At 41.1% G+C, this 26,448-nt stretch overlaps 1 protein-coding gene across 1 annotated transcript in view; it reads right to left on the bottom strand.

The window, feature by feature from the left end:
- The window catches only part of LOC124776850 (protein spaetzle 4), a 68,747-nt gene that overhangs the window by 22,059 nt on the left and 20,240 nt on the right, over positions 1–26,448 (bottom strand). The gene's annotated exons all lie outside the window — the stretch shown is intronic.

Raw genomic sequence — 26,448 nt, 5'->3', positions numbered from 1 at the left:
TTGTATGTCTAATAATCCCAATATTCATGGAATATCAAACACTAACTTACTTTCTCTCTTTATGCTGGATAATATCAAAACAAAAAATAGTGTTAATCATAAATATAAAATTTTCTACTGTTAGGGTCGGGGAGTGATATTTTCCCAGTATGATGACTTGCTTTTGGGATCAATGAGCTCATTCAAACATGAATCATCTGTATATTAACAATTAATAGCATGACAAGGTGACTTATCTTAAGAGATGTCTTCACATAGACATTGCAAACTGCCGAACTTTGAAATCTAATGGAATTTAGAGTTTGTTGTATCTTAAACATTGAGGTCATTAGAGAGCACAAGCTTGGGTTTGAAAACGGATGAGTCAGGAAATTATATTCTATTACCTCCTTGAAGGAAGCATTCGGTCATTCACCCAAAGTGATTTAGGGAAACTGCTGAAAACTTAAATAAAAATAGCTGGGCCAGGATCAGAACCAAAATCTTCTCAAATAAGAGTTTACACAGAGCTCTCAGAAATACCTCGAGTAACCTCATCTGGAAAGGAGAAATGGGGAAGTAGCAATCCTTGAAGGAGGTCAAGCAAAAGTGCAAACAAAGCATAAGAGAGGGAACTGTTACATCTGTGTGTGTTTCAGCATAAGAACAACACAAATATATGAAGGATAACAGAACTTTTCTAGTTACACTGCTATCTACGTAGCCAATATCTTAAACTCTTCCTCTATTCATCACATATTAGGACATTACTTATTCACAAAATCACAGTAATAAATCATATTGTAGCTAAATCTAAGGACAATGTAGGTTCTTAGAAAAAAAAGCTATCATTAATTATCCATAAAGAAAGGCTATCATTAACTATACCTAAAGAACGGGAATGATACACCTATTATTACTGGTGATGCTAATGAAACAGTTTGAAGAGGTATTAACAACATAAATTGCAGGCTTGATATCTGTAAAATTTTAGTTGATTGAATGACAGTAAGACTTTCACTTAAAACTTTATGGAGTGTAGTGCAGTAATACTTAGCACACAATTCCAAATTCTTTTGTTTTCTTGTTATGTACCTTTATGTTAATGTGGCCTTTAATTCACAACATATTGCACATCTGTCTACGTTTAAAACCAAAATATATACTAATGCTTAAACTCAAGGCCAGTAAATTGACATAGTAGGGGCAAGGAAATAATTAAGAGTCTATTAGCATTTAGATGCATGTGTTTGTACTAACAACTAAAATTAATCTAGGTTTAATTAATCTGGTTTGGAACCAGCTGTCCCTCCATGCATCAGAAACATATGCAAATAAACTTTGAACTAAAAGAATGTCACAGCTGAAAAGGAGCAGCTCTAATCTCCATTTTAGCAGATAGGCTAACTGATATTTATTGATAGAAAATAGACATCTGTAATATAACCAGTCTTAATTTGAGGAAAATAATTGATAACGTACATTCAGAGGACAGTACTGTATGGTAGTGAATCATGGATGGGGAAAACAGGAAAAGAAGAGAATCTACCAGTAAACGTTTGAAGGATGTTGAAAATTAGACAGATTGATAATATAAGAAATGAGGTGGTTCCCTGCAGAGTCTGTGAAGAAAGGAACATATGAAGCAGGAAGGGCAGGCTGACAGCAGATATTAAGACATTAGGGAACAACTTCCATGGCAGTAAAGAGAGTTTATAGGATAAAAATTGTAAGGGAAGTCAGAGATTGGCACACACCCAACCAAAGGCACCCATATGAGAGTTTGTAGGGGAGAGAGGAGGAGGTGGGGGACCTAGATCTAGAAGTATGAAATGTTTTTAACATTTTGGAAGTCAGATGAAAAAGTTCCAATTCAGACCCTATTAAAAACCTGGATAATACTGATTTTTAAGACATTTACTTGAAAGTAAAACACCTGACTACACTATTTTTTTCTTTCCCTGAAGATAGGGTGGGAACGCAGCCCAACCTGGCCCTCATGTAAATCAAGAATTTTATTCACCATAGATCACTTTACAATGATATTGGCTTTGTCATGCAGTATGTACTAGTACATACAGAATAATAAAATAAACAAGTGTCAGTACATTATAGAATAAATTTCAAGCATGGCAGTGTACCAAATTACACCAGGATAGCTTCTAAAAGTTAATGCAATAAGCTATACTGTAACTTAATATAATATACTAATCTATTGTTTATTGTATATACTATGTAATTACACATGATTAACCATAGCACATAATAATATGTTTAATTATAGACAACTTTTAAATGCTAATATCCTGCTCAGGCATCTCAAAGAATTCTTTAATGTCATAGAATGGATGATCTGACAGCCAGCTGTAGTACTTAATTTAAAAAGAAAAAAATTGCATCCATAGACTGAACATGAATTGGCAGTTTATTGAACATTTTGAGTGGGTTAACTTCGTGGGAATTTCCTGTTCTTGCTAATCTGTGGCATGGTATGTCTAAGTTACCCGTAGCCCTGGTGTTGTGCTCATGTATTTCCCCTCTGGCAATAAATTCTGAAATATTATTTTTAATATAGAGTACAGACACATAGGTGTATAAATTTATAATTGTAGGTATTCTGAGTCTGGAAAAAAGAAAAGGCGCCAATACATCCAATAAATAATTGAAGACTTCGGCTCTAAGTGCCATTCTGGGATGAAGGAGTTGGCACAAGAAATGAACATGTTGTGTCCTTCATAAAACCAATCAGAAGACTGATGACTTCAGAATGAGGCATAGTTGTAAAATGCACACTGATAACAGAAACATTATGACTTTACATACTCAAGTCCATACAGTATCAGCACTGTCACAGAACTTCCACTCGTCCATAATTGCGTAGTAAAGAGTAAATGCCATTATTTCAGCGTAAAACGTAGGTATATCTCTCTGCGCAAACTAAGTTGACACTCGACGCAGTGGCACAGGCGAGCGGCTGTAAAGGCATTTCCCACTTATGGTCGCTCCCAACAGCCACCGTGCTGAGTGCCGACTTAGTTTACGCGGAAAGTATTGTTTGTCGGTATTTTATAAGTAAAATTTTCTACAAGGCCATCTGTTTAGAAAATAATGCAAACACCGTGTCACCACAATCTAAGGTGTCACTATATTATCACGAGAGAGTGTTTCATATTCACACCATACGGCCAGCAACATATCATTGGATATAAGAGAGACAGACATCTGGGAGAAATGTTGACACAAGAGTGAAGGGAGAAACGCGGCTAGTGTGGAAAGTAGGTTTGTGTTATATATCGGCGAAGACCTCGCGTGGAAGGCAGTCTCGACGGGCGGCTTCATTAGAGACCGGTAGAAAGGCAGACACGAGCGCTTCTTCCCAGGTAGCCGCGCGACGGCGATTGGCGCAAACCTTTTTACCTGCTGCAGACGGCAGTCATCAAAACCAGCAGTCATGGGAATATGTTCAGTCAGATGTTTATTGCTCGAAGATTTAAATGAGGGTCAGCAAGGAAGTACAGAAGTAAAGTTGTGATTTTCCACAGAATCCTTACACATATAAATTCAATCGACGTCATTCAGTGTACGTACACATATAAAACCGAAGGATATGGTAAGATACAAACATTAATAGGCCATTATGACTGAGCTGCGTACACACTGTCGTTGGCACCTTGTTTATACAGTAATAGTGATCCTTATTATAGGTCATTGTGTATGCTTCAGAGTACATTTCTCGTTCCGTAGTGTTCCCGCATCGTTTCCTGCGCTATGTTCATTGATTGGGGACTAAACAGAGCGGTTACCTGTCCCTCAAAAAATGGCTCTAAGGACTATGGGACTTAACATCTGAGGTCATCAATCCCCTAGACTTAGCACTACTTAAAGCTAACTAACCTAAGGACATCACACACATCCATGCCAAGGCAAGATTCGAACCTGCGACCGTAGCAGCAGTACGGTTCGGGACAAACGCCTAAAACCGCTCGGTCACAGTGGCCACCACCCGTCCCTCGTTCACTGGTTAGTTCATCTGGAGTTACTGTCATCGGCCAGAAATCTGATCGAATTGTGGTAGTACGAAGAAGTTGTAAATCGAGGCACTGAGGCCAGAGTTACGAAATAACTGCGAGAGAGATAAAAGCATAAGAATCTGATCTGCCTGCTGGCAAGAGAGGCTACTTTATATCTACTGACGAGGATAATACATTGACGTATGGTGCTACACTATTACATCTCGAAGGTAAGGAAAAGAAAGGCTCAGAAGTCGCTGGTGGACTAAACCTAGTACAGACTGATGGGCATAACCTACAAAGGGAGCTGAATATGGGAGACGACGCTGGTTTCCGTAGCTTCACTATGATATTATAGGCTGATGTTTAAATTCTAGCGAATATGCTAACAATTTGTTTCTTATAAAGACAAATTTCCGAAAAACAGTTCCATTGTACTATAGACTTCTTGTTACTCGTTGGAAAATTTGTTTCAGAAGCAATCAATGTCCCAGGTAGTATATGAAGTTCGCGAGACAAAATTTTGAAGCATATAGGATTGTATAGGCAAATGAATGAAATAAAATCACTGAAATACATCGATTCGTATCACTTTTCTCCATTGTTTCACTGTTTATGTTGCTTGTAATGAATGAAATCTGAAATCTGCGCTTGTCGATGCATTTGCCACTTCAACCCAGATTGAAGAAACCTTTTTAAGCTCAGTTTCGCTTCATGCACCACCTCACTTAATTTATGCCCTGTACAGTGTCACTCATACTTCTAAGGCACTCCTTTGACTAATTCAAAGATGCCATTTCGACAGTTTTTTGCCTGGCCCACTCAAATTTAGTACTGTGTACTAATTATCACAAGCTAGTGATATCAGGTGGTTGGCCGGAAACTGTTTTCTTTGATCTGCTCCGACACTGGCGAGGATAGTTGTTTGTGTGTTTCAAAACATGTTGCAAACCTGGGCCCCCAGTTGTTTCCAGAAGCCTTGGTGCGATCATAGTGTACGCGGCTTTACTAATCGAAATACGATTTATCCACCGACCAATACAAGACAGTCATTTCATACGTCGTAAGTGTAAAACAAACATCAGTTTTTAAGCTCACCTGTAGGGTACCTTTTGAATCCTCCTCTAGACTTAAATGCCATTTCTATATGCCATTTTTGAGTGGTGTTTCTGAAAGGACTAAGGGAAGTAAGCCCAACTGAAACCGAATAAAAATAATTTTACACTACGGAAATGTGTGTATTCTATCACCCATCAAGGTCATTTATGGGTAAAAGCATGTATCTGGCCATCACCGAGATTGAAACTGCCTTTTTCATCTGTGATAACAACATAAAAACTAAAATCTTTGACGACGAAGTGTTAGGTATGATTTCCTACTGTTCTGTTTTACGTAAAAGGTAGCAGTGATAGTTAAAATGATTTATGGCCGTTCCAGGTGTGTGTTCATGCATGCACATGCAGTAATCTTAAGAGATTCGATTTCCATTCATTCATACACATTCTTTACACGAGAGGTGCAGAGCTTCGTCTTTGGTCCACCGTAACTGTCGTGTATCCGTCGAGTTAATCACCTCTACAGTTTGCCAATTGCCGCCAGCCGTCTAAGTTGTCAACTAAAGAGCTCTATTGTTTCTGTCCATTGTTGATCATAAGTATATAGAAGCGGTTTCCAACTTTCAGGAGTCTAGTCCTCCCGTTACCGCTCAAGGTTTTCGGGCGGGTTTCCTCGATCACGAGGCGAATGTCGTGACAGAATTTCCCTACCAAATATTCCCAATTCGGACATCACTGGCTGATAGTACAAAGTCTGTCCTGCAACAACCCGCAAATCTCTCGAGTAGGGAATGAAATATGTAAAAAAAAACCTAACTATTAACAAAACCTCGGGCTGACAAGAAATTACAAATTCCTACTTTTAAAATGTCAGTATTTAACAACGGTTCAAATAACACAGGTGTATTACGAAATATAGAATCAAAGAGACACTTGGCTCTGTATTTATTACTATTTCTTTGTGTTTGGTTTCGTTTTAGCCCAATCAAATGATGAAGTACATTCGAGATTGCTGAAGAAGTCACCTGAATAGTCCTGACACAGCTGCAACATTTCTGCAGCTGCTTGAATCAAGCTAATGCACGATACTCTAGTTTTTTTTTTTTTTCTCCTCTAGCGGTATGCTACAGTGGCGTGTCGCGACGATTTGAATTTCAAACAGAACTACATACTTGTACGGCCAAACAAACAGAAAATTATGTTACTTTATTTTTTCGAGGTGATAGTCAAAAGTTTATAACTACCCATCGTATATACCAGGGCTGTTGACAACTTGGTCGGGAAAACGCTGAAGACAAACCGCGCTCTGACATAGGCATCTCAACTGAGCGAGTGCGTAACATCCTACACGGAGAGTTGGATGTGAAGAAGTAGCACGCGAGGTGGGTGACGTGATTGCTCACAGTCAACCGAAAGTCCATCCGGCACGGCATTTCAGCAAAATGTCTGGCATCTTTAATCGCAATCCGAAAGACTATTTGCGCCAATTTATGACTGCTCATGAAACATGGATCCATTGTTACCCATCAGAGTCAGAACTGTAGTAAAAACAATGGGCAAAGGCTGGTAAAAGTGCACCAACGAAGGCTGGTAACGTGATAGCCACTGTTTTTTGGGGATTCTCAAGGAATAATCCTCACAGATTACCTGAGAAAAAAAAAATAACCATGACTGTACCCTGTTATGCTTCGTTGTTGGATCCTTTGAAACTTGCATTGGCTGAACAAGACCAAGGTTGGCATGCAAGAAAGTGCTTGTTCACTAGGACAATGTACCATCTTTCATATCAGCGATAGCAATGGCAGAAGTGCATGAATTGCGCTTTGAATGGTTCATCAACCATCCTATTCACCAGACTTAGCCCCAAGTGACTTCCTGCTTCCTGACCTGAAAATTTTGCTTTTTGCAAAGAAATTTTCATGAATTTAAGAAGTGATTTTTGCAATCAACGGATATTTTGCAAAATTTGGCAGAACATGTTTTTCCAATGGGATGCAAAAGCTGGAGGATCGCTACTACAATGAGGCTGAGTAGCAGAACTGACTCGTTACGATAAGGAGTTCACGACGTAAAAGACTAACAATTACTTTTGTCATCTTAGCGGGTTAACCATTTCTTTACTGGGAAGGGACCGGACGCTTTTCGATCGTCCTACTCCCTAGAGAATGCAGGTAAAAACAGTAAATGATATTAAACCGTCTATAGTCACATCGTCATTTTCCTTACGACATGTCAAGCATTTTTCGGTTACAGCTTATTTTTCAGGCATAATAAGGTGCTTCTTATTGACCATCTGCTTAAAAAGAATCAAAGAATTTTTGGAAAGTTGAAAGGGACTGCACATAGGTGATCAGTCCCATTTTCTCTTTAATAATCGAACCCTAATGATTCCAGGAGAAGAAAGGGACGGCTTGTCAATTTGGTATCTGCGGCAGAGGGCCAAATAGAAAGCAAAGGGAAAGAAACGAAAAAAATGGTTCAAATGGCTCTGAGCACTATGGGACTTAACATCTATGGTCATCAGTCCCCTAGAACTTAGAACTACTTAAACCTAACTAACCTAAGGACAGCACACAACACCCAGCCATCACGAGGCAGAGAAAATCCCTGACCCCGCCGGGAATCGAACCCGGGAACCCGGGCGTGGGAAGCGAGAACGCTACCGCACGACCACGAGATGCGGGCAGGAAAGAAACGAAAGTCAAAAACAGAGGCACTACAGTGAGATAGGAGAGGTGTATCGGTCTGAACCAGAGACCACCCCTGGGACTAGTGTGAGACGAAAGGTTAGCTTCCGCACCCGAAATATGTGCCTCGTTTATTATCAGGAAACTGATGGAAACTCTGCTACCGGGAGGAATTTGGGATGCCAGGTTTGGGCGGCATGGAGAGTACAGGCGGCGCTGTAGACTTTTTGTTCTTATTTCTCTTGTAACTTAATCTGCTGGTAACTTCGGTCTTAATGTCATCCAGTATTCCATCCAAACTTTTGTCGTCTTCCTCGCTTCACTGCAATCTTTTCTTCACAATATACTGTACGTCCCAGTCAAAGCGTTTCCCTCGAGCAGGCTAGGATAATGATCAATTGCTTCCACAAACTTTACCAGATAAGCAGTGAAATCTGCCTTGACATCAGAGGCAGAGAGAATAAAACTTGCCTTTTTTTCCCATTTATGGTGAACATACCTAGCGGGGTATGCTGACTATTGTACCAATATGCTTTCCAACGTTAAACTCTTATTTCAAAAAAGAACTGCGAAGCCTTCCGTTATACCTCCAGTTGTGGATTTAAACTGATTTTTAACGCTACCGTCAAACACCGTCGTTCGCATCGCATCGCCTGCGGCCGATAGTGACAAAGATACACTGCACATACCGAGCTAGCCATCTAATGTACTATGTATACTCACTAACAGATATATTTTTACATACATTAAGTTTTCATTTTCTATTGGGACACATTGTCCCAGAATTATTTTAAAAATGGTTCCCGTCCCCCGATTACGACACAACGGGTTTCGGTAGGTTTCTCTTGCTCGTTAGGAAAGTGCAAGAACAGAGAACTTCCAAATATTCCCAGTTGGGTCTGCCTCTGCCCCACTACAAGCTCGCTTCGTAATTGGCTGAAAAATCCCTAGCTCTGCAGGGGTCATTACTCTGGCAACCCGTTTTATCTACGGAATGGAAGTGTAAAAAATTAATTAACCCTCTATTGATTGATTTTCTATTAGGAAACCAATTTCAGTGAAAAAATATCTGAAGGTAGAGTCTGACACACAAAATGTTATGTGAGAGACTGAAATAGAAATTTTGGTTTATCCAGTATTTTATATTTGCTGCCATACAACAACAAACCAAAAGTATCGATTAAGTATTAATCATGTAGTTACAGAAACGAAGAAACATAATCTGCGCTATCATGAAGCATCGTTTTACGTATCTTAAAAATCTGTTTTGTTATGATCTAAGAGGCAGAAACAATTTTCTCTTTCAGGTATTTCCGCGCGTGCACTCGGCCTTCGGCGACGATAAACACAGTCCAACTCGATGCAACTAGACTGTCTCTTGCAGACGACATCATCATGCATATACGAGTGGTTTCCTTCACTTACACGTACGTAAATGTACGCTTTGTTGGCGTTGGCAAATGGCAACACCATGCAATAGGTCACAAAGGTTGCTACTCTGAAAGAAACTTACTTTTCTAATCGTACATCAACGAACTAAGCCTTTACAGTACGTAAGGATTCAGAAATGGAACAATACCCCAACGACTTGCTTGGCGTCATGACGTAAATTAGTGAGTAATTAGTGAGTGTCACTCACGTACCGTAAATGAGTGCTAACAGTCTTGGCTCTTCAGCCAAATAGGGGGGGGGGGGGGGGGGCGCAAGCACTACAATTGTCACCTGGCTGTTCGAGATGGAACAGTATTTAAAGGTACAGGTCTGTTAGATTAAAGCGCTGTTACATTAAAGCGGTAACTATTAATTAAAGATCACCGGTAATTTTAGTGACCTTCAGGGCTAGGACATCTCATTAGATATCGTTAGCCGCCTAATTGGAAAAGTTCTCTTCGTTCGCTCATAAGCATCTTTACTTCGAAAAAAGAGAGAGAGAACTGGGAGGGGGGGGGGGGGGTGTTCCCACCTGTAAACTGACCACCTTCAACAGCGTCTCATCTCTTTCAGGACATCGAGTCTCAGTCTGTTCATTAAACTTTTTCTTCTTGCCAAATTAGGACAATAAAAATTTCTATCGATACCGGTAACAACATTCAGACTGGATCGGTTCAGGTCGAGAGCCGCAACACGAACGCACGTTACCTTCCCAACATTGGCGATCACTGACCCAAACTTCTCGGATTAATAGTTATTTAAAACGTCGAAGAAGAGTAGGAGGGATGAAGTTTCTAGCGATGGCATCCTTGTACAAAACATTATGTTTTCTTGCCATGTCAAATATGAGTAAACTCTCGAACTTGCGACGTTATTCTTCGTTGTTTTCGCCAGGAGTAGTTGATTATCATAGAGCCGATTAATACTTTCACCTCAAGATAGCATTTACTCTCGTTTGTTCGTGTGGGTATGATATGTACAATGCAGAGGAAGGCGTTTCTAGATTATTAATCGAATTGTAGCCCTCTTTCCGTTGTCATTGATAATACTTTTCGATTTAACCGCATTTTCAGTCGGCGCTTGACAGAACACGACAACGATATTAAACAGGAAACACTTTCCTGGTGATGTGCAAAAGTATTTTGCAGAACATCAGGGAAGTTTTTCGACGAGGGTGGTTTGAAAAGTTCTCTGAATCATCACGAGAGGTCAGCGCTAACGCAACGAGTTGTTCACGTGATATTCATTGGACTGTTGCCTGTAAACACTTGCCACGTCAGTGCTCTTGGAAGAGAGCTGTGGCGATGATGTCGGTTTGTTGTTCCTGCCTAGTGATTTGCGAAGATGGAAAAAAATCGAGATTCGAGCAGTGATTAAGTACTTCGTAAAGATAGGTATGAAAGCAACGGGCATTCATATGCCGATTTCCAGAATGCACTGGGTGACTATGCTCCTTCATATTTAACTGTTGCCAAGTGAACAAATGAATTAAAATTTGGTCGGGAGAGCTTAGATGATGATCCGCGCAGTGGTCGGCCAAGATGGGTCACTACTCCAGAAATCATTGCAAAAGTATACAAAATGGTCATGGAGGATCGCCGATTGAAAGTGCATGAAATTGCTCACGCTTGCAAGATGTCATCTGAAAGGGTAATATCACATTTTAACTGAAGAATTATAAATGAAAAAAAAATATCTGCAAGACGGATGCAGCGACTCTCGACGCCGGATCAAAAAGGCATGAGAGTGGATATATTGGAACAATGTTTGGCCCGTTTTAGGAGAAACAAACAAGATTTTTTGCGCCTGTTCGTGAGCACAGATGAAACTTGGGAGCACTACTATACCCCAGAGACAAAACAAGTCAAAGCAGAGGAAACATGCTGATTCTCTGACACCAAAGAAAGCAAAGGCAATTCCTGCAGTGGGAAAGGTCATGGCATCAGTGTTCTGGGATTCAAAGGGGATTCTGATTGTAGATTATCTCCCCAACGGACAAACAATTGCTGGAGAATACTATGCTAACCTCCTGGACAAATTACAACAAAAGATACGCGAAAAAAAGCCAGGGTTAGCAAGGAAGACAGTCATCTTCCATCAAGACAATGCGCGCCTGCACACATGTGCCATTGCCATGGCAAAGTTACACGAACTAAGATATGAACTGTTGCCACACCCGCCTTATTCACCTGATATGGCTTCACCAGAGTTCCATCTCTTCCCAAAACTGAAAATTTTTCTTGGTGGACGAAGAATCACTTCAAACGAAGAACTGATTACTGGAGTTGACAACTCATTTTCGAGGTGGGATCAAGACACTGGACATCGTTGGACCAAGTGCATTAATCTACAAGGAGACTAAATTGAAAAACAAAACGTAGTTCAATGATGTAAGTACTTTTTTTCTGTTCCGTTCTGAGAACTTTTCAAACCACCCTCGTCTTTAACACACTGCTTGACAAAAAAAAAAAAAAAAAGGTGAAGCAACCCCACGACGTGGTCGGATGGAAAAGTAAGTTTGTACATGCACACACCATCGGCAGGGTATGTAAATGACTAGAGTTGTAATTCGCAGTGATAGGTAGAACTGCCACCAGAGTGCATTAGTGTTGTTCATGTTTGGTGGTGTTACCATGCCTGGTAGAGTATACAAGAAGCGTGAACAGCGTCAGATGTTGAGAAATCACTGCAGGACTCTGATATGCCTCGTACTTCTGTGAGACAGTATTTTCAGCACCTGACACGTTTGAAGGGGCCTTATTGTATGTCTCCTTTTGGCCAGCTAGACGAATCGTACAATATTCAGATTATTGAGGCATTCGAATGTGACAGTGGCAGTGACAGTGTGAGGGCAGGCGTATTCCTCATCAAGGTTCCGATCGGCCACGACTGACCACCAAAACGGAGAATCACTGTGTTGTGCACCAAGCACATCGTGACCGCTTCACATCTGCGTGTGCCATCCGAGAATGAGTAATGGGACTCCTACCAACATTCTGTGTCTTTGTCTGAGCCTAGCACCAGCCAGACTAGGGAATTACCGTCCCACACGTAGGCTGTCGTTAACATCACAACAGGAGCGGCTGCTTTTGTGGTGGGGTGCCATGACTGAGAAGCGTGGACTGTTGGTGAATGGTGTCGCATTGTGTTCAGCGATGAATCGCCATTCTGCGCACGGATGATCGTCTGCAATATGACGGCGACCTGGGGAGAGATTCCATTCTTCCAAGTTCTTGGAGAGGCACAATGGCGTTACATTGTCGTCATGATGTGGGTAGCCATCAGGTACGACATCAGGTCGCGGATCGTAGCGATTGAGTGAACTCTGACGGCATAAAAGAACGTCGTAGACATCCTGAGCCCTCGTGTATTACCCCTCTTGCTGCAGTATCGTGGTGCCATTTTTCAACAGGGTGCTAGTAACCAGGATATCAAGGACCTGTTACAACAGTTGTGATCCAGCTGGTTTCACAAGAGGCTACAACAGTCTTATGACACACTTCCCAGCTGAATCAGCGCATGGATCCAAACTAGATGGGTTGGAACGCCATACTGCAAAGTGGCCCCAAACTGCCAAGATCTTTGTAAATTTGACTTGATGTAATCACTGAAATATCACCACATACCCTCCCCGAACCGAACAGCTTTTTCCGTTTCCTCGTCCCTTTCTGGTTGCTTTACTTTTTTTGTCGAGCAGAGTACTTTTGGATTTAGACTTTTCTTTTTGCTTCTGGTGTAGTTAATTTTCGAGCTTCTAATACAGTCGAGGGACATGAAAGGGAAGCAGTGGTTGGGAAGGGAGTAAGACAGGGTTGTAGCCTCTCCCCGATGTTGTTCAATCTGTATATTGAGCAAGCAGTAAAGTAAACAAAAGAAAAATTCGGAGTAGGTATTAAAATCCATGGAGAAGAAATAAAAACTTTGAGGTTTGCCGATGACATTGTAATTCTGTCAGAGACAGCAAAGGACTTGGAAGAGCAGTTGAATGGAATGGACAGTGTCTTGAGAGGAGGATATAAGATGAACATCAACAAAAGCAAAACGAGGATAATGGAAAGTAGTCGAATTAAGTCGGGTGATGCTGAGGGAATTAGATTAGGAAATGAGACACTTAAAGCAGTAAAGGAGTTTTGCTATTTTGGGAGCAAAATAACTGATGATGGTCGAAGTAGAGAGGATATAAAATGTAGACTTTCAATGGCAAGGAAAGCGTTTCTGAAGAAGAGAAATTTGTTAACATCGAGTATAGATTTAAATGTCAGGAAGTCATTTCTGAAAGTATTTGTATGGAGTGTAGCCATGTATGAAAGTGAAACATGGACGATAAATAGTTTGGACAAGAAGAGAATAGAAGCTTTCGAAATGTGGTGCTACAGAAGAATGCTGAAGATTAGAAGGGTAAATCACATAACTAATGAGGAAGTATTGAATAGGATTGGGGAGAAGAGAAGTTTGTGGCACAACTTGACCAGAAGAAGGGATCGGTTGGTAGGACATGTTCTGAGGCATCAAGGGATCACCAATTTAGTGTTGGAGGGCAGCGTGGAGGGTAAAAATCGTAGAGGGAGACAAAGAGATGAATACACTAAGCAGAGTCAGAAGGATATAGGTTGCAGTTGGTACTGGGAGATGAAGAAGCTTGCACAGGATAGAGTAGCATGGAGAGCTGCATCAAACCAGTCTCAGGACTGAAGACCACAACAACTAATACTATGCTGTATTTCCTGCCATCCATCGCGTCAGAAAAGAATATATGGGAAGATCACACACAAGCGGAGTGTGTGGTCATATGTATTAACAGTCATTGTGAAACAGCTGAGTGGAGATCACATTTCATATTGCCCGCTGAGTACTGTAGTGCCAATTTCTACGCCTCACTGAGATATGTGCGAGTCTGGTGGCGCAGTAACAAGACATTGGACTCTTATTCGGGATGACAGTGGTTCAAATCATCGTCTGGCCATCAATTTGCGGTTTCCATGGATTGTTGAAGGCGAAAGTTGGGTAGTTTTTTTTTTTAAGCGCGGCGGTCAGTTACCTTTCCAAATCAGAGTTTGTGCTGTAATTACTTCGTCGTCACCGAAATGTTAAACTCTAATCTTCCTTCCAACATTTTCGTTGAGATATTACCATTTATCTGCGTTTCAAGTTCTTGCTCTGCCACTGTCTTACTAATAGGTGGGCTTTGTTATTGTTTGCATTGACTGTATTTCATTGGGTGAACTTTTTCTTGGAAATCTCCTTCCAATAATATGTTAATGGTTGTTTTGTGGGCATCTTTCAGCGAGCTTTTGATAGCAAATATTTCTGAATTTAAAAGCAATGTTGAAGCAAAATTTATAGTGTAAATGTTTATTAGTTGTGGAAGCTGTCAAGCTACAATTAAGCTAATTCCTATTTTACATTACCTTGTTTTAAAATGGAAATTTTCACAGTGGTGGAAACGTTAAGTTCCAAAGAACACTTATATAAAACGACACAAATAATGTAACGCCTTAGTAAGAGCGCTGGCATTAATTAAGTGCGCACAGTCGTTGCTGACGCTCCCGATTAGTAGTGTTCCCTGGATCCTAGGGAGAAATTTAGCTTCATTTTAGAGCAGTTTTGCGACAGATGTCATTTCTAACAGTTGCTTCACTTGTTAATCTATAACGTGAGTCATCAAGTTAAGGGGCGTACTGTTGTTTTTCCTCTCTTTTCGAATACTATATTGCTGATGTAAAATGTTTACGCTCATTAATTATTGATACATACTGGCATCGTTTCAATGATTTCAGCACCACCATTATACCAGGCTGGTATAGGCTGTTCAAGTATTTTCTATTATGTCAATAGATAAAAATTAACACAAAGAATCAAAGCCAACGAAACGCAGTATTTCTAGGCAACGGTCATAGCTGATGTAATCATTCCGTGTCAGAGTGGAAATCGTTGCTTCCAAGACGAACAATTGGAATGATTTCAGCTAGGGAACACTTCATCCTTCAGTTCAAATTTACTGACAACGGGATTTGACTGATTAACTGAAAAAACAATCCTCCATTGCAAATATTATCATCATCATCATCATCATCATCATCATTATTTATCAGATTTTTTTCTATCCACTAACCACATGGAGTAACTTCATAATGTATTCTTTCCCGGTTTCCAGCATTTCTTCACACTTTCACTGTGTTCATTTCTTCTTCCACCTGTCCATACAGTGATGCGCCTTCGAACATTTTCCCGAAAACTAACTTCTTAACCTTGAAAGAAATTTGTCACTCTGCAGCGGAGTCTACGCTGAATTGAAACTTCCAGACAGACTAAAATTGTGAGGCAAACCGAGACTAACTCGAGACCTGTTACTAATCTTGTTTCGGAAAGATGGCCTGTCTAGACTGTTTTCGTAGCGTTGATTTCTGCTGAGCCTTTCTTCACTTCTCTGAACCAAATGACTTGCGTTTCGGGATTTTTGTTGGAATGGTTGAATATCTTTTCAGTCAGTCTTTCCAAGTTCATTCGAGCCAAGTCACCATAAACGAAATTCTTTGAGAGCATCAGATGGTTTTTCAGTCTGGGTGTAGATTTCTTCATTACCTTTCTTCGACATACTCCCAACTTTCTTGGAGCGTGTGTTTTCCAGAGTATTTTCCTGTCATTTTTACCCACATCTTCAGTTCCTCCGTTTTTACTGAGGACTAAACATTCTGCTGCATAAAGGCACTCCGGTTTTGACATTGTTTTAGTGTTGGACTTTTGTCTTTACATAGAGATTTTTTATTGTAAATGTCCTTCGTTAATTGATATGCAGTTTTCTTTTCCTGGGCTCTGTTTTGTTTCTTTATCTAGTCCCTTTGCCGGTATTATTTCTCCTAAATACTTAAATTTATTCACTCTGTTGATTCCACTGTATTCTGGGCTTAGGAACTTTAGCATTTTAATGTTTACGACGACGACCACCACCACCACCACCACCACCAATGAAAGCAACGCAAAAAGGATAGTCTAAAGATAACGAACTTTGAATGTTACAAAAACCTAGGCAGTCTGAATATCAAACCTACCAACCACCTTGGACTCTCAGTGTTTTGATAAAAGATTGGCAGGGTGTTCGTTATTTAAATGTAGTGCAAAAGGCTAATGAGAAGCAAAAACTTACTACGTCCATTGATCCATATCAGCTACATTACAAATGAAAACATAAATTAGTCCTTTTACACCATCTCTTCAATACATCATTACCAAATTATTTGGTATCAGATATCGTGGAATAAACAGTCGATGCACATAAAGATCTCTTTCCACCTTTGGTACACTTCACATTCGCACTGTGCTCATTTGCATAGATTAGGGAAAAGGTCAGACATGCAACTTTTAGTCTAACGACTATAGAGCTTCGCATGACAAGCAATGGGACTGAGTGGAGGTATACGTATACTCTAAGCGACTTTTTCTCGGCAGAAAAATCGTTTAACTCGACAGAAATAACGTAAAAACCTCATCGATGGCCCTTGACTAGAGCTGCAATCAAACAATTGTACAAGTATCTTCCTTGTACAAATACTGCACCCAACATCCTCTGTCTGTTTCGCACATTTCTCTCCTTGTCTGCACCTTCTATTGCCCCTTTTCCTACTGCTTCCAGTGCCAATTTACTGTAAATTCTCCTAGATGCCGAAAAGATGTCCCACCAATCTATCCCTTCTTGGTGTATTAGTCTTCTTAGAAACGTTCTTCACCTCTTCTTTGCCATACTTCATTTTTGCTTCGTCTGTCCACTCAATCTTTAACATTCTTCGTCCGCACATTTGAATCTCAGAACAGAGTTACAAGGATGTAGCGCTATTTATTGATTGTTTACGAAACCGCTCAAATGGCAAATGGCTCTGAGCACTATGGGACTTAACATCTGAGGTCATCAGTCCCCTAGAACTTTTAACTACTTAAACCTAGCTAACCTAAGGACATCACACACATCCATGCCCGAGGCAGGATTCGAACCTGCGACCGTAGCTGTCGCGTGGTTCCAGACTGAAGCGCCTAGAACCGCTCGGCCCCTTAAGCCGGCTACGAAACCGCGTAATATGTTGTTTTCATTCAATTGTCTGAGGGGAAGCTTCGAAAAGCTTTGCTCCGACAATTGCAGAGATTGTGTTCTGATTCTACTTTTTAGTTAAAACTATCTACAGCTGCTCCAATTCATCGGTCGTGCTTACTTAACTGGCTTACAATCAAGAGTGAGGAAAGTTTAGACAGTGGTGTAGAGACCTCAGAAAGTACATGAAATCTATTTGCCATTGCGAATATAAACAACCATCAGCTATGTAATGAAATGACAACGACGAAAATCTTTGCCAAACCGGGACTCTAAGCCGGATTTCCCTCTTATCGCGAGCAGTCACCTTACAATAGGCTATCCGAGTACGCTTCGCGAACAGACCCAAATTCCGTATATCGGCAATCATGTATCAACAACCTGCACTCTTACATCCATTATATAGACTCTCGTACACAGGAGCCATTTTACTAAATTGGAAGTGGCGTGCGCGGTATCGGCGGATAAACACGATACTGCAGTGCCTTTGTTCAGAAGTACGATGCATGAAGAGGAGCGGCATGTCCACTATCTTATCCAATCCAATCAAATAGCGCAACATGCATATCAATAACTGCGATCTATTCGATGACCGATGCTCTGGCTCATGTTGGTCGCACCACTAATATACACTATTGTCGTGGAAAAACTCAGACATTGCAAACTATGTTCAAGTTGGCCATCGAAAATTATTAACAGCGAACGCAGAGAGCAAAGAACGTCAAGCGGACGATCGGTTGTGCAATGCTATGGACAAGATGGAGAGATGGTTTGCTTTCCCACAGTGTTGCTGGCAAAGATAGGTGGATACGCTACACCAAGGAAGAATCAAAACAAAAAACGTAGTAGCGAAACCCAAGGATATTGAAAGTCTCCTTACTCGAGGTCTCCTCACTCAAGTCGAAAAATAACTGCTACCGTTTCCTAGGACGAAAAGGGCTTTCTTCTGATTGATTTCGTGGAACGTTCGCTAACAGTTACAACCGACATGCACTCTTGTCGCCCCCTAAACTGAAGTGCTCGAGAAACTGTCGTCCGGGATCGTCGTCCTCCACGACAAAACAGTTTCCCTTGCCACACTAAACTTCCCCACTTCTTACCTGGCGCCTCTTATCTTCCCCTGCCCCAGATTCAATGGTTTGTGAGACAACAGTTTGAAAATAGAAAGGAACTCAAGGCTGCGCTGTAAACTGGTTCAGAATCCAGACGATGAACTAAGCAGAAGGGCTGAAGAAAATACTGTAACGTTACGAAATATGTTAAAAGTGGAACACGATTACGTAGAAAAGTAACGTAGGCCAAAGCCGCCAATACAGGTCTCTCACTAATATGTATTAGGTTGGTGCATAAGTTCGCAGCGTTTGTGTTTTGCGTGTTGATATTCCGGTTGCTGTGGGTCTGTTTACCGAGTATCATTTTTCATTTATACTTCACTGTTCTGTTTGAGTTTACATGATGTCATCTTGTCATTTGGAGAAAGCGAGTGGGGCTGCGGGCGATAGAAAATCGAGTGCCAAGTGGAAAAATCTCAACATTTCAGACATTTTTTTCTGTTTGAGTTCAATGGAGGGTGACAGCAGCGGAGGCAGCCAGAAACATTTGCGCCGTATGTTGGGATAACGCCATTGGACAGATCTCGGCAACAAACCTTCGGAGTTTGATGATCGTTTAAACGCATTAATCCACAATGATCTACGTCCGTGTACTAGAGAATTGGTAAAGGTAACGAACTGTGATCATTCCATCATCTTGCGGCATTTGCTTGCTGTGGGGATGGTTCAAAGATCGGGTTTATCGGTACTGCATATGCTCGAAGCCAAAATCACAATCTCCAAGTGGCCATATGTACATCCCTCCTTGCTTGTCATCAATTGGCTCCTGAACAACACCGACCATGCCTATTCTGTAACGTTAGTGGTGGCGATAAATGGTGTCTTTATGCTGAATTTAGGAAAAATAGAACCCAAACAAAGCTGCAACTTCCTGAACAAAAACCTGCGCGCATCCCTAAAACATAATATTATGCACCTGGTAGAATAGCGACGGTGTAGTGTACTACGAATTGCTTATCCGAGGTGTAACCGTCACTGTTGAAATTTATTGTCAACAACTGAGGCGTCTTGCAAACTACCAGGAGGACTGCGTGGAGTGTTGCTGCTTCACAATAACGCCCTCCCGCATTCTGCTAGACTGACAAATATTGAACAGGAGTTGAGTTAGGAAATCATTGCGCCCTCAGATTTTCGCATTTTCCGCTCTCTATCGATAAATCTTCAAGGACCTCCTTCCCGGATGAAAACGCGCTCCTAACGTGGCTCGACGAATTCTTCGTCTCAAAACCACGTGATTTCTACAGTCGCGGCATTGAAAAGTTATCTCAGCGCTAGCAGACTGTTGTAAATAGTGACGGAGAATATATTATTGGTGACTAAAGTATCTGTTATGTGTGTTCGTTGTGTTTATTAAACTTACGGAAAAACTAACTTATCCACCAACCTAATATTTTTAATGACCGTACGGCCTCTTCTTTTCTGTTACATCTCGTACAAATGTGATACGAGGTTTCTTACGCCATCAACAATGTTTCAGTTGTTTCCTAGTCCATGTTTTACTGTAACGTAGTATTGGACTTCAAACACTTCAAAATTTCTTTTTCGAATCTAGGCTGATGCAAGATATCAGTGAATGCATATTCGACGTACACACACGTCGTCACAGGTTTATAAAATTAGGAAATAAAATATAATTTCGTTACTGATGATTGGATTATGCTTACGATGAAAATTGTACACTGGGACTTTGGAAGTAGTATTGACGATAATAAAACAAGAAAACATTGCACTTGTAACGCAAAGAATTTGTCCTGAGAGTTATAAAACTAGTTTAGGTGCTGTTCGACCTAAACGCAAAAGACATGTCCCATCAGATGCCACATAGGACTAACCACAATTTGCTGAAAAAAGTTGAAGCAACAAGATTTACGAACAGCCTTGTGGAGCGATCGAAGAGAACACATATACGGAAACCCAGACTGCTCGTTTGTCTCGTTGTCACAAGAGTCCAAGGAAACCCAAATGACAATTACATACAGAATATCGCGAAATTTAATGTCTGCTAGTTCAACGTTAACATCGCTTAGAAGTGTGTTTTACCTCTATTTTATGAGTTTTTGGTATTTGTCTTAGACAGGAGACTACAATTTCGTGAGTTAACACTTGATCGAAATTTATGTAACAGTATTCTACTCTATACAGCACTTAAAAGTATTCTGAGAATTGGCTCGCTGGTTTGGAACTAATGCTGCAACAATCAGGTGTAAATATTTCCAAATCACTCTCACTTGTCGTTCTTTGCTGATATTTCACCTGAAATGCCACTACATCAGTCTAATAGCAGTCCAGTGTAGGTGACAGTGCTCGCGCCTTGATGGGGGTTGGATATAAAATTCCGACCGACAACGGATATTTAAGTTACCCGTGGTGTGCATAAAACCCTTTAGGCTAATGCCAGAATTATTCCTTCGAATTCTTGCAACAGATTTTCTTCCCCCTCAGTCTCCAGTCCGTTCGTACGCTTCATCTTTAATGACCTTGTTAAAAACCCTACTGCTCCTTGTTGTGTGTAATCTATCTTATCAAAAGTATTCGAACACTTATTAATGGACATCAACATGGGGTGTGCCCACATTTCGCCTTTAGGATGCGTTAAAATCTACTGAGAACACTTACAATGTAGAGACGTTGTCCGCCGGGTCTGGAGCGATGTCAAAGGTGTTCCATTGCGTTCGCGTCGGGACTAAGAAGTCCGTATATAATATAGCCCACAGATTATTGGCTTGTACGCGCTGCTTTGCGACAGGGTGCTTTATCAGGTTGATACAATCATCGCCTCCGCATTGTTCCTCTACTGTACGCAGGACGCAGTGCTGTCAGATGTGTTACTGTCCTTCCACATTTAGCATCTTCTTAAGTGCAATAAAGCGCTTACACCCTAATCACGAAAAACATCCCCGTACCGTAATATCGCCTCCTCCGTTCTTTAATGATGGCACTGCCCATGATTGCAGATAACGATCTCCAGGCGTGCACCAAACTCAAGTCCTTCTGTCGGACTGCAGCACAATATTCTGTAGCTGGATGCAATCAACCCAAATCGCTCGTTTGCAGTTATCCACTGCCCAGTGGCATCGCTCTTTAACGCACCTCGAGAGTCGCTTAGCACTGACAACGTAAATGTTTTAATTAAGAGGAGTTGCTGCTCGGCTACTGTGCCCCATTCCTTTTAATTGCATACGCACAGCCACTGTGCTAGCTGGGCCGCTGGCAGCACTTTGGAAGCAATGAATCCTTCCGCTGATTTCATACTGTCTTTTTCCAACCACCCTGCTCAATGCTCGGTGGTGCGTGTCTGTAAGTACATGAGGACAGTATGGTCGTGATTCAGCTGTCGTTTTTCCTTTGTATTTACGCTTCGCAATCACATCACACACTGTCGAGTTGGACGGCTTTTGAAGGTTCGAAATATCCGATGGATTTGTTACTCAGATGACAGCCAATGACTAGTCCACGTCCAAAGTCATGAGCTCTCCTGGCCGGCCCGTTCTGCTGTTAATGCATACCGGCAATACGATACGCTCCGTCTCCTTTTATATTTGCGGGTCCACCTCTCATGACTTCTAGACGTCAATTCCGCCTTTACATAGTCCCGGGTAGTTTTGATCAGATAGTGTACTTAAGAATGCAGTGCTTGACATGATATTATGAAAGGTTAAATAGTTGATGTGTACACTGAGGACAACTTAGTTCAGAAGCGAGTGATATTTGTGTGTTCGTATGTCGGGAGTGTTTCAAACAGACTCCAGAAGTGTATCAATGAAAAATGGAAATACTTCCGAACAAAACCCAGGAGACAGGGAATCGTGTTAGATAACCCGTGTGTCTAAAACGCGCAATCTACTTTCCTAAGGCTAGAAGTTCACCGCGGCCTTTCATCGCGTAGCACAAACGCCTCCTTGCGGTGCTTTCTCTCGCGGAAAAGGAGAAACGGAACCACAGCTCACGTGTAAGCGCGCGCACTGCGATTTTCTGCTGCGTCACGTAATATACCAAGGACGGTTTAAGGCCCAAGCTGCACAAGCTACCGTTTTGGGCGCCAAGCGGAGGGGAGCTGTAGAGATTTCTGTACAGGGCGTATCACATAGTAGCGGCCGCTTTGGTCAACAAGCTGAGAGGAGTACCAAGCGGAAGAGTAGTACACAGTGCGTACCGAAGTTAGTAGGCGGAAATTGGCACGGGTGGAAATGTCCGGGGGAAAAAGGGCGCAAAATGATAAGTCACTTGTGCGGATGAATGTTCTCGAAGCGCCTCCGTACTACGTGCAGGGATTTTCCCATGTATCCTAGGAAATAAATGGCGCATTATTCATCGGGTAACTGATGACACCAACTTCACTGACGCCATAATAATTACTTCCTCTTTCTTGCATAATTGTTTATATAAAGCTACACTTGCCAATTTGAACATATAGCTTGTGTTCGTGGTTTACCAAGGTGCAACCTTTGTAGAAAACGGCCGGCAACAACGGGGTTGGTACTAGAGTTCTTTTTAAAAACTTCTTCGAAACTGCAATCAGCTGTGCACCATGGCACCATCCTGTGGGACTGTATTCAGTTTTCGAATTTATATCAGAAACAAGCTCAGTTGTTGACTACACAGATAGAAGGATTTCATAAGGCGAACATATTCCGTTATTTACGTGAATTGTTATTGGTCGTATGCGCCAAACGTCGTGCTCTGACCAGCCTTTAGATATTGGCAAGTTACGCGTAGTATCGATGTTGTGGTGGTGGTTAACACTATATTTAGGCACCAATTACATTATTTGAGCATGGTTCCTAATGAAGGAAATTAGCAATCATGTTTTGAGGCCAAAGACGCTGCTGTGTTTGTTTGTACGGTTTTTACAATACTCCTATTATGGCGTGATTGCCATCTTCGAATTATCTGTGAAAAATACATAGTTTGGTTCAACATTTCGAATTTTTAAGTAGATAATTTAACCTATTGTAGAATTACTGTTTGCTACGTACGTCATATGGTCTTGGTACTTGTGTGACAGTGCTGTCACATTGTAAGTTTGCTCCTTTGATCCTGTTGGATCTATAATAGATTTTAGATTTTTCTAGGAACAGTTATTTACATAGTTTAACTACGAAAGTTTATTTCATAATGTCTCCTGCCAGCTATATTGGCAGTGGAGTCAGTGATGTTATATGGTTACGGGTAGTTTCCTTCTTTGGTATTCTCCATGTCGCATCTTTGTTCTTATTAGCTATATTGTATGCCATCACGCCGAGATAGGCCTATTTTAATAAACAATATAATCAAACACAGCAGTGCCTTTGGTTCATGACAATGTCCTTAAATGACATTCGACGCAGCGGGTCCAGATGAGTACAGATCGTCATCTAATTGTTGTTCATATTATAACACGATGAAGACGACTCCAATTAATAACGAATAATACAGATCGCTGTGTTTCACTCAGCTGAAGAGGTCGCGTTTTACAAATTTACAGCTGACATTGCAATTCTGTCAGAGACGGCAAACGACTTGGAAGACAGTTAAAAGGAATGGGGTTACAAGATGAATAACAAAAGTAAAACAAGTGGTGGTGTTGTTGTGGTCTTCAGTCCTGAGACTGGTTTGATGCAGCTCTCCATGCTACTCTATCCCGTGCAAGCTTCTTCATCTCCCAGTACCTACCGCAACCTACATCCTTCTGAATCTGCTTAGTGTATTCATCTCTTGGTCTCCCTCTACGATTTTTACCCTCCACGCTGCCCTCCAGTACTAAATTGGTGATCCCTCGATGTCTCAGAACATGTCCTACCCACCGATCCCTTCTTCTAGTCAAGTTGTGCCACAAACTTCTCTTCTCCCCAGTTCTATTCAATACTTCCTCATTAGTTATGTGATCTACCCATCTAATCTTCAGCGTTCTTCTGTAGCACCACATTTCGAAAGCTTCTATTCTCTTCTTGTCCAAACTATTTATCGTCCATGTTTCACTTCCATACAAGGCTACGCAACATACAAATACTTTCAGAAATGACTTCCTGACACTTAAATCTATACTCGATGTTAACAAATTTCTCTTCTTCAGAAACGCTTTCCTTGCCATTGCCAGTCTACATTTTATATCCTCTCTACTTCGACCATCATCAGTTATTTTACTCCCTAAATAGCAAAACTCCTTTACTACTTTAAGTGTCTCATTTCCTAATCTAATTCCCTCAGGATCACCCGATTTAATTTGACTACATTCCATTATCCTCGTTTTGATTTTGTTGATGTTCATCTTACATCATCCTTTTAAGACACTGTCCATTCCGCTCAACTGCTCTTCCAAGTCCTTTGTCTCTGACACAATTACAATGTCATCGGCGAACCTCAAAGTTTTTATTTCTTCTCCATGGATTTTAATACCTACTCCGAATTTTTCTTTCGTTTCCTTCACTGCTTGCTCAATATAGGGATTGAATAACATCGGGGTGAGCTACAACCCTGTCTCACTCCCTTTCTAACCACTGCTTCCGTTTCATGACCCTCTACTCTTGCAACTGCCATCTGGTTTCTGTACAAATTGTAAATAGCCTTTCGCTCCCTGTATTTTACCCCTGCCACCTTCAGAATTTGAAAGAGTATTCCAGTCAACACTGTCAACAGCTTTCTCTAAGTCTACAAATGCTAGAAACGTAGGTTTGCCCTTCCTTAATCTAGCTTCTAAGATAAGTCGTAGGGTCACTATATAACCTCACGTGTTCCAACATTTCTACGGAATCCAAACTGATCTTCCCCGAGGTCGACTTCTACCAGTTTTTCCATTCGTCTGTAAAGAATTCGCGTTAGTATTTTGCAGCTGTGACTTATTAAACTGATAGTTCGGTAATTTTCACATCTGTCAACACCTGCTTTCTTTGGGATTGGAATTATTATATTATTCTTGAAGTCTGAGAGTATTTCGCCTGTTTCATACATCTTGCTCACCAGATGGTATTGTCAGGACTGGCTCACCCAAGGCTGTCAGTAGTACTAATGGAATGTTGTCAACTCCCGGGGCCTTGTTTGGACTTAGGTCTTTCAGTGCTCTGTGAAATTCTTCACGCAGTATCGTATCTCCCATTTCATCTTCATCCTCTTCCATTTCCATAATATTGTCCTGAAGTACATCGCCCTTGTAGAGACCCTCTATATACTCCTTCCACCTTTCTGCCTTCCCTTCTTTGCTTAGAACTGGGTTGCCATCTGAGTTCTTGATATTCATGCAAGTGGTTGGTTCTCTTATCTCCAAAGGTCTCTCTAATTTTCCTGTAGGCAGTATCTATCTTACCCCTAGTGATACTCGCTTCTACATCCTTACATTTGTCCTCTAGCCGTCCCTGCTTAGCAATTTTGCACTTCCTGTCGACTTCATTTTTGAGACGTTTGTATTCCTTTTTGCCTGCTTCATTTACTGCATTTTTATATTTTCTCCTTTCATCAATTAAATTCAATGTATCTTCTGTTGCCCAAGGATTTCTACTAGTCCTCGTCTTTTTACCTACTTGATCCTCTGCTGCCTTCACTACTTCATCCATCACAGCAACCCATTCTTCTTCTACTGTATTTCTTTCCCCCATTCCTGTCAATTGTTCCCTTATGCTCTCCCTGAAACTCTGTACAACCTCTACTTCTTTCAGTTTATACAGGTCCCATCTCCTTAAATTCCCACCTTTTTGCAGTTTCTTCAGTTTTAATCTACAGATTATAACCAATACATTGTGGTCATAGTCCACATCTGCCCCTGGAAATGTCTTTCAATTTAAAACCTGGTTCCTAAATCTCTGTCTTACCATTATATAATCTATCTGATACCTTCTAGTATCTCCAGGAGTCTTCCATGTATACAGCCTTCCTTTATGATTCTTGAACCAAGTGTTAGCTATGATTAACTTACGAGGGCAGTTCAGTAATAATGCAACACATTTTTTTTCTGAAACAGGGGTTGTTTTATTCAGCATTGAAATACACCAGGTTATTCCCCAATCTTTTAGCTACACAACACTATTTTTCAACGTAATCTCCATTCAATGTTACGGCCTTACGCCACCTTGAAATGAGGGCCCGTATGCCTGCACGGTACCATTCCACTGGTCGATGTTGGAG

The sequence above is a fragment of the Schistocerca piceifrons genome, chromosome 2 (genome assembly GCF_021461385.2).
Source record: "Schistocerca piceifrons isolate TAMUIC-IGC-003096 chromosome 2, iqSchPice1.1, whole genome shotgun sequence".
NCBI lineage: Eukaryota > Metazoa > Arthropoda > Insecta > Orthoptera > Acrididae > Schistocerca > Schistocerca piceifrons.
The sequence above is the reverse complement of the archived record's forward strand: the minus strand, read 5'-3'. Positions and strand labels throughout refer to the sequence as shown.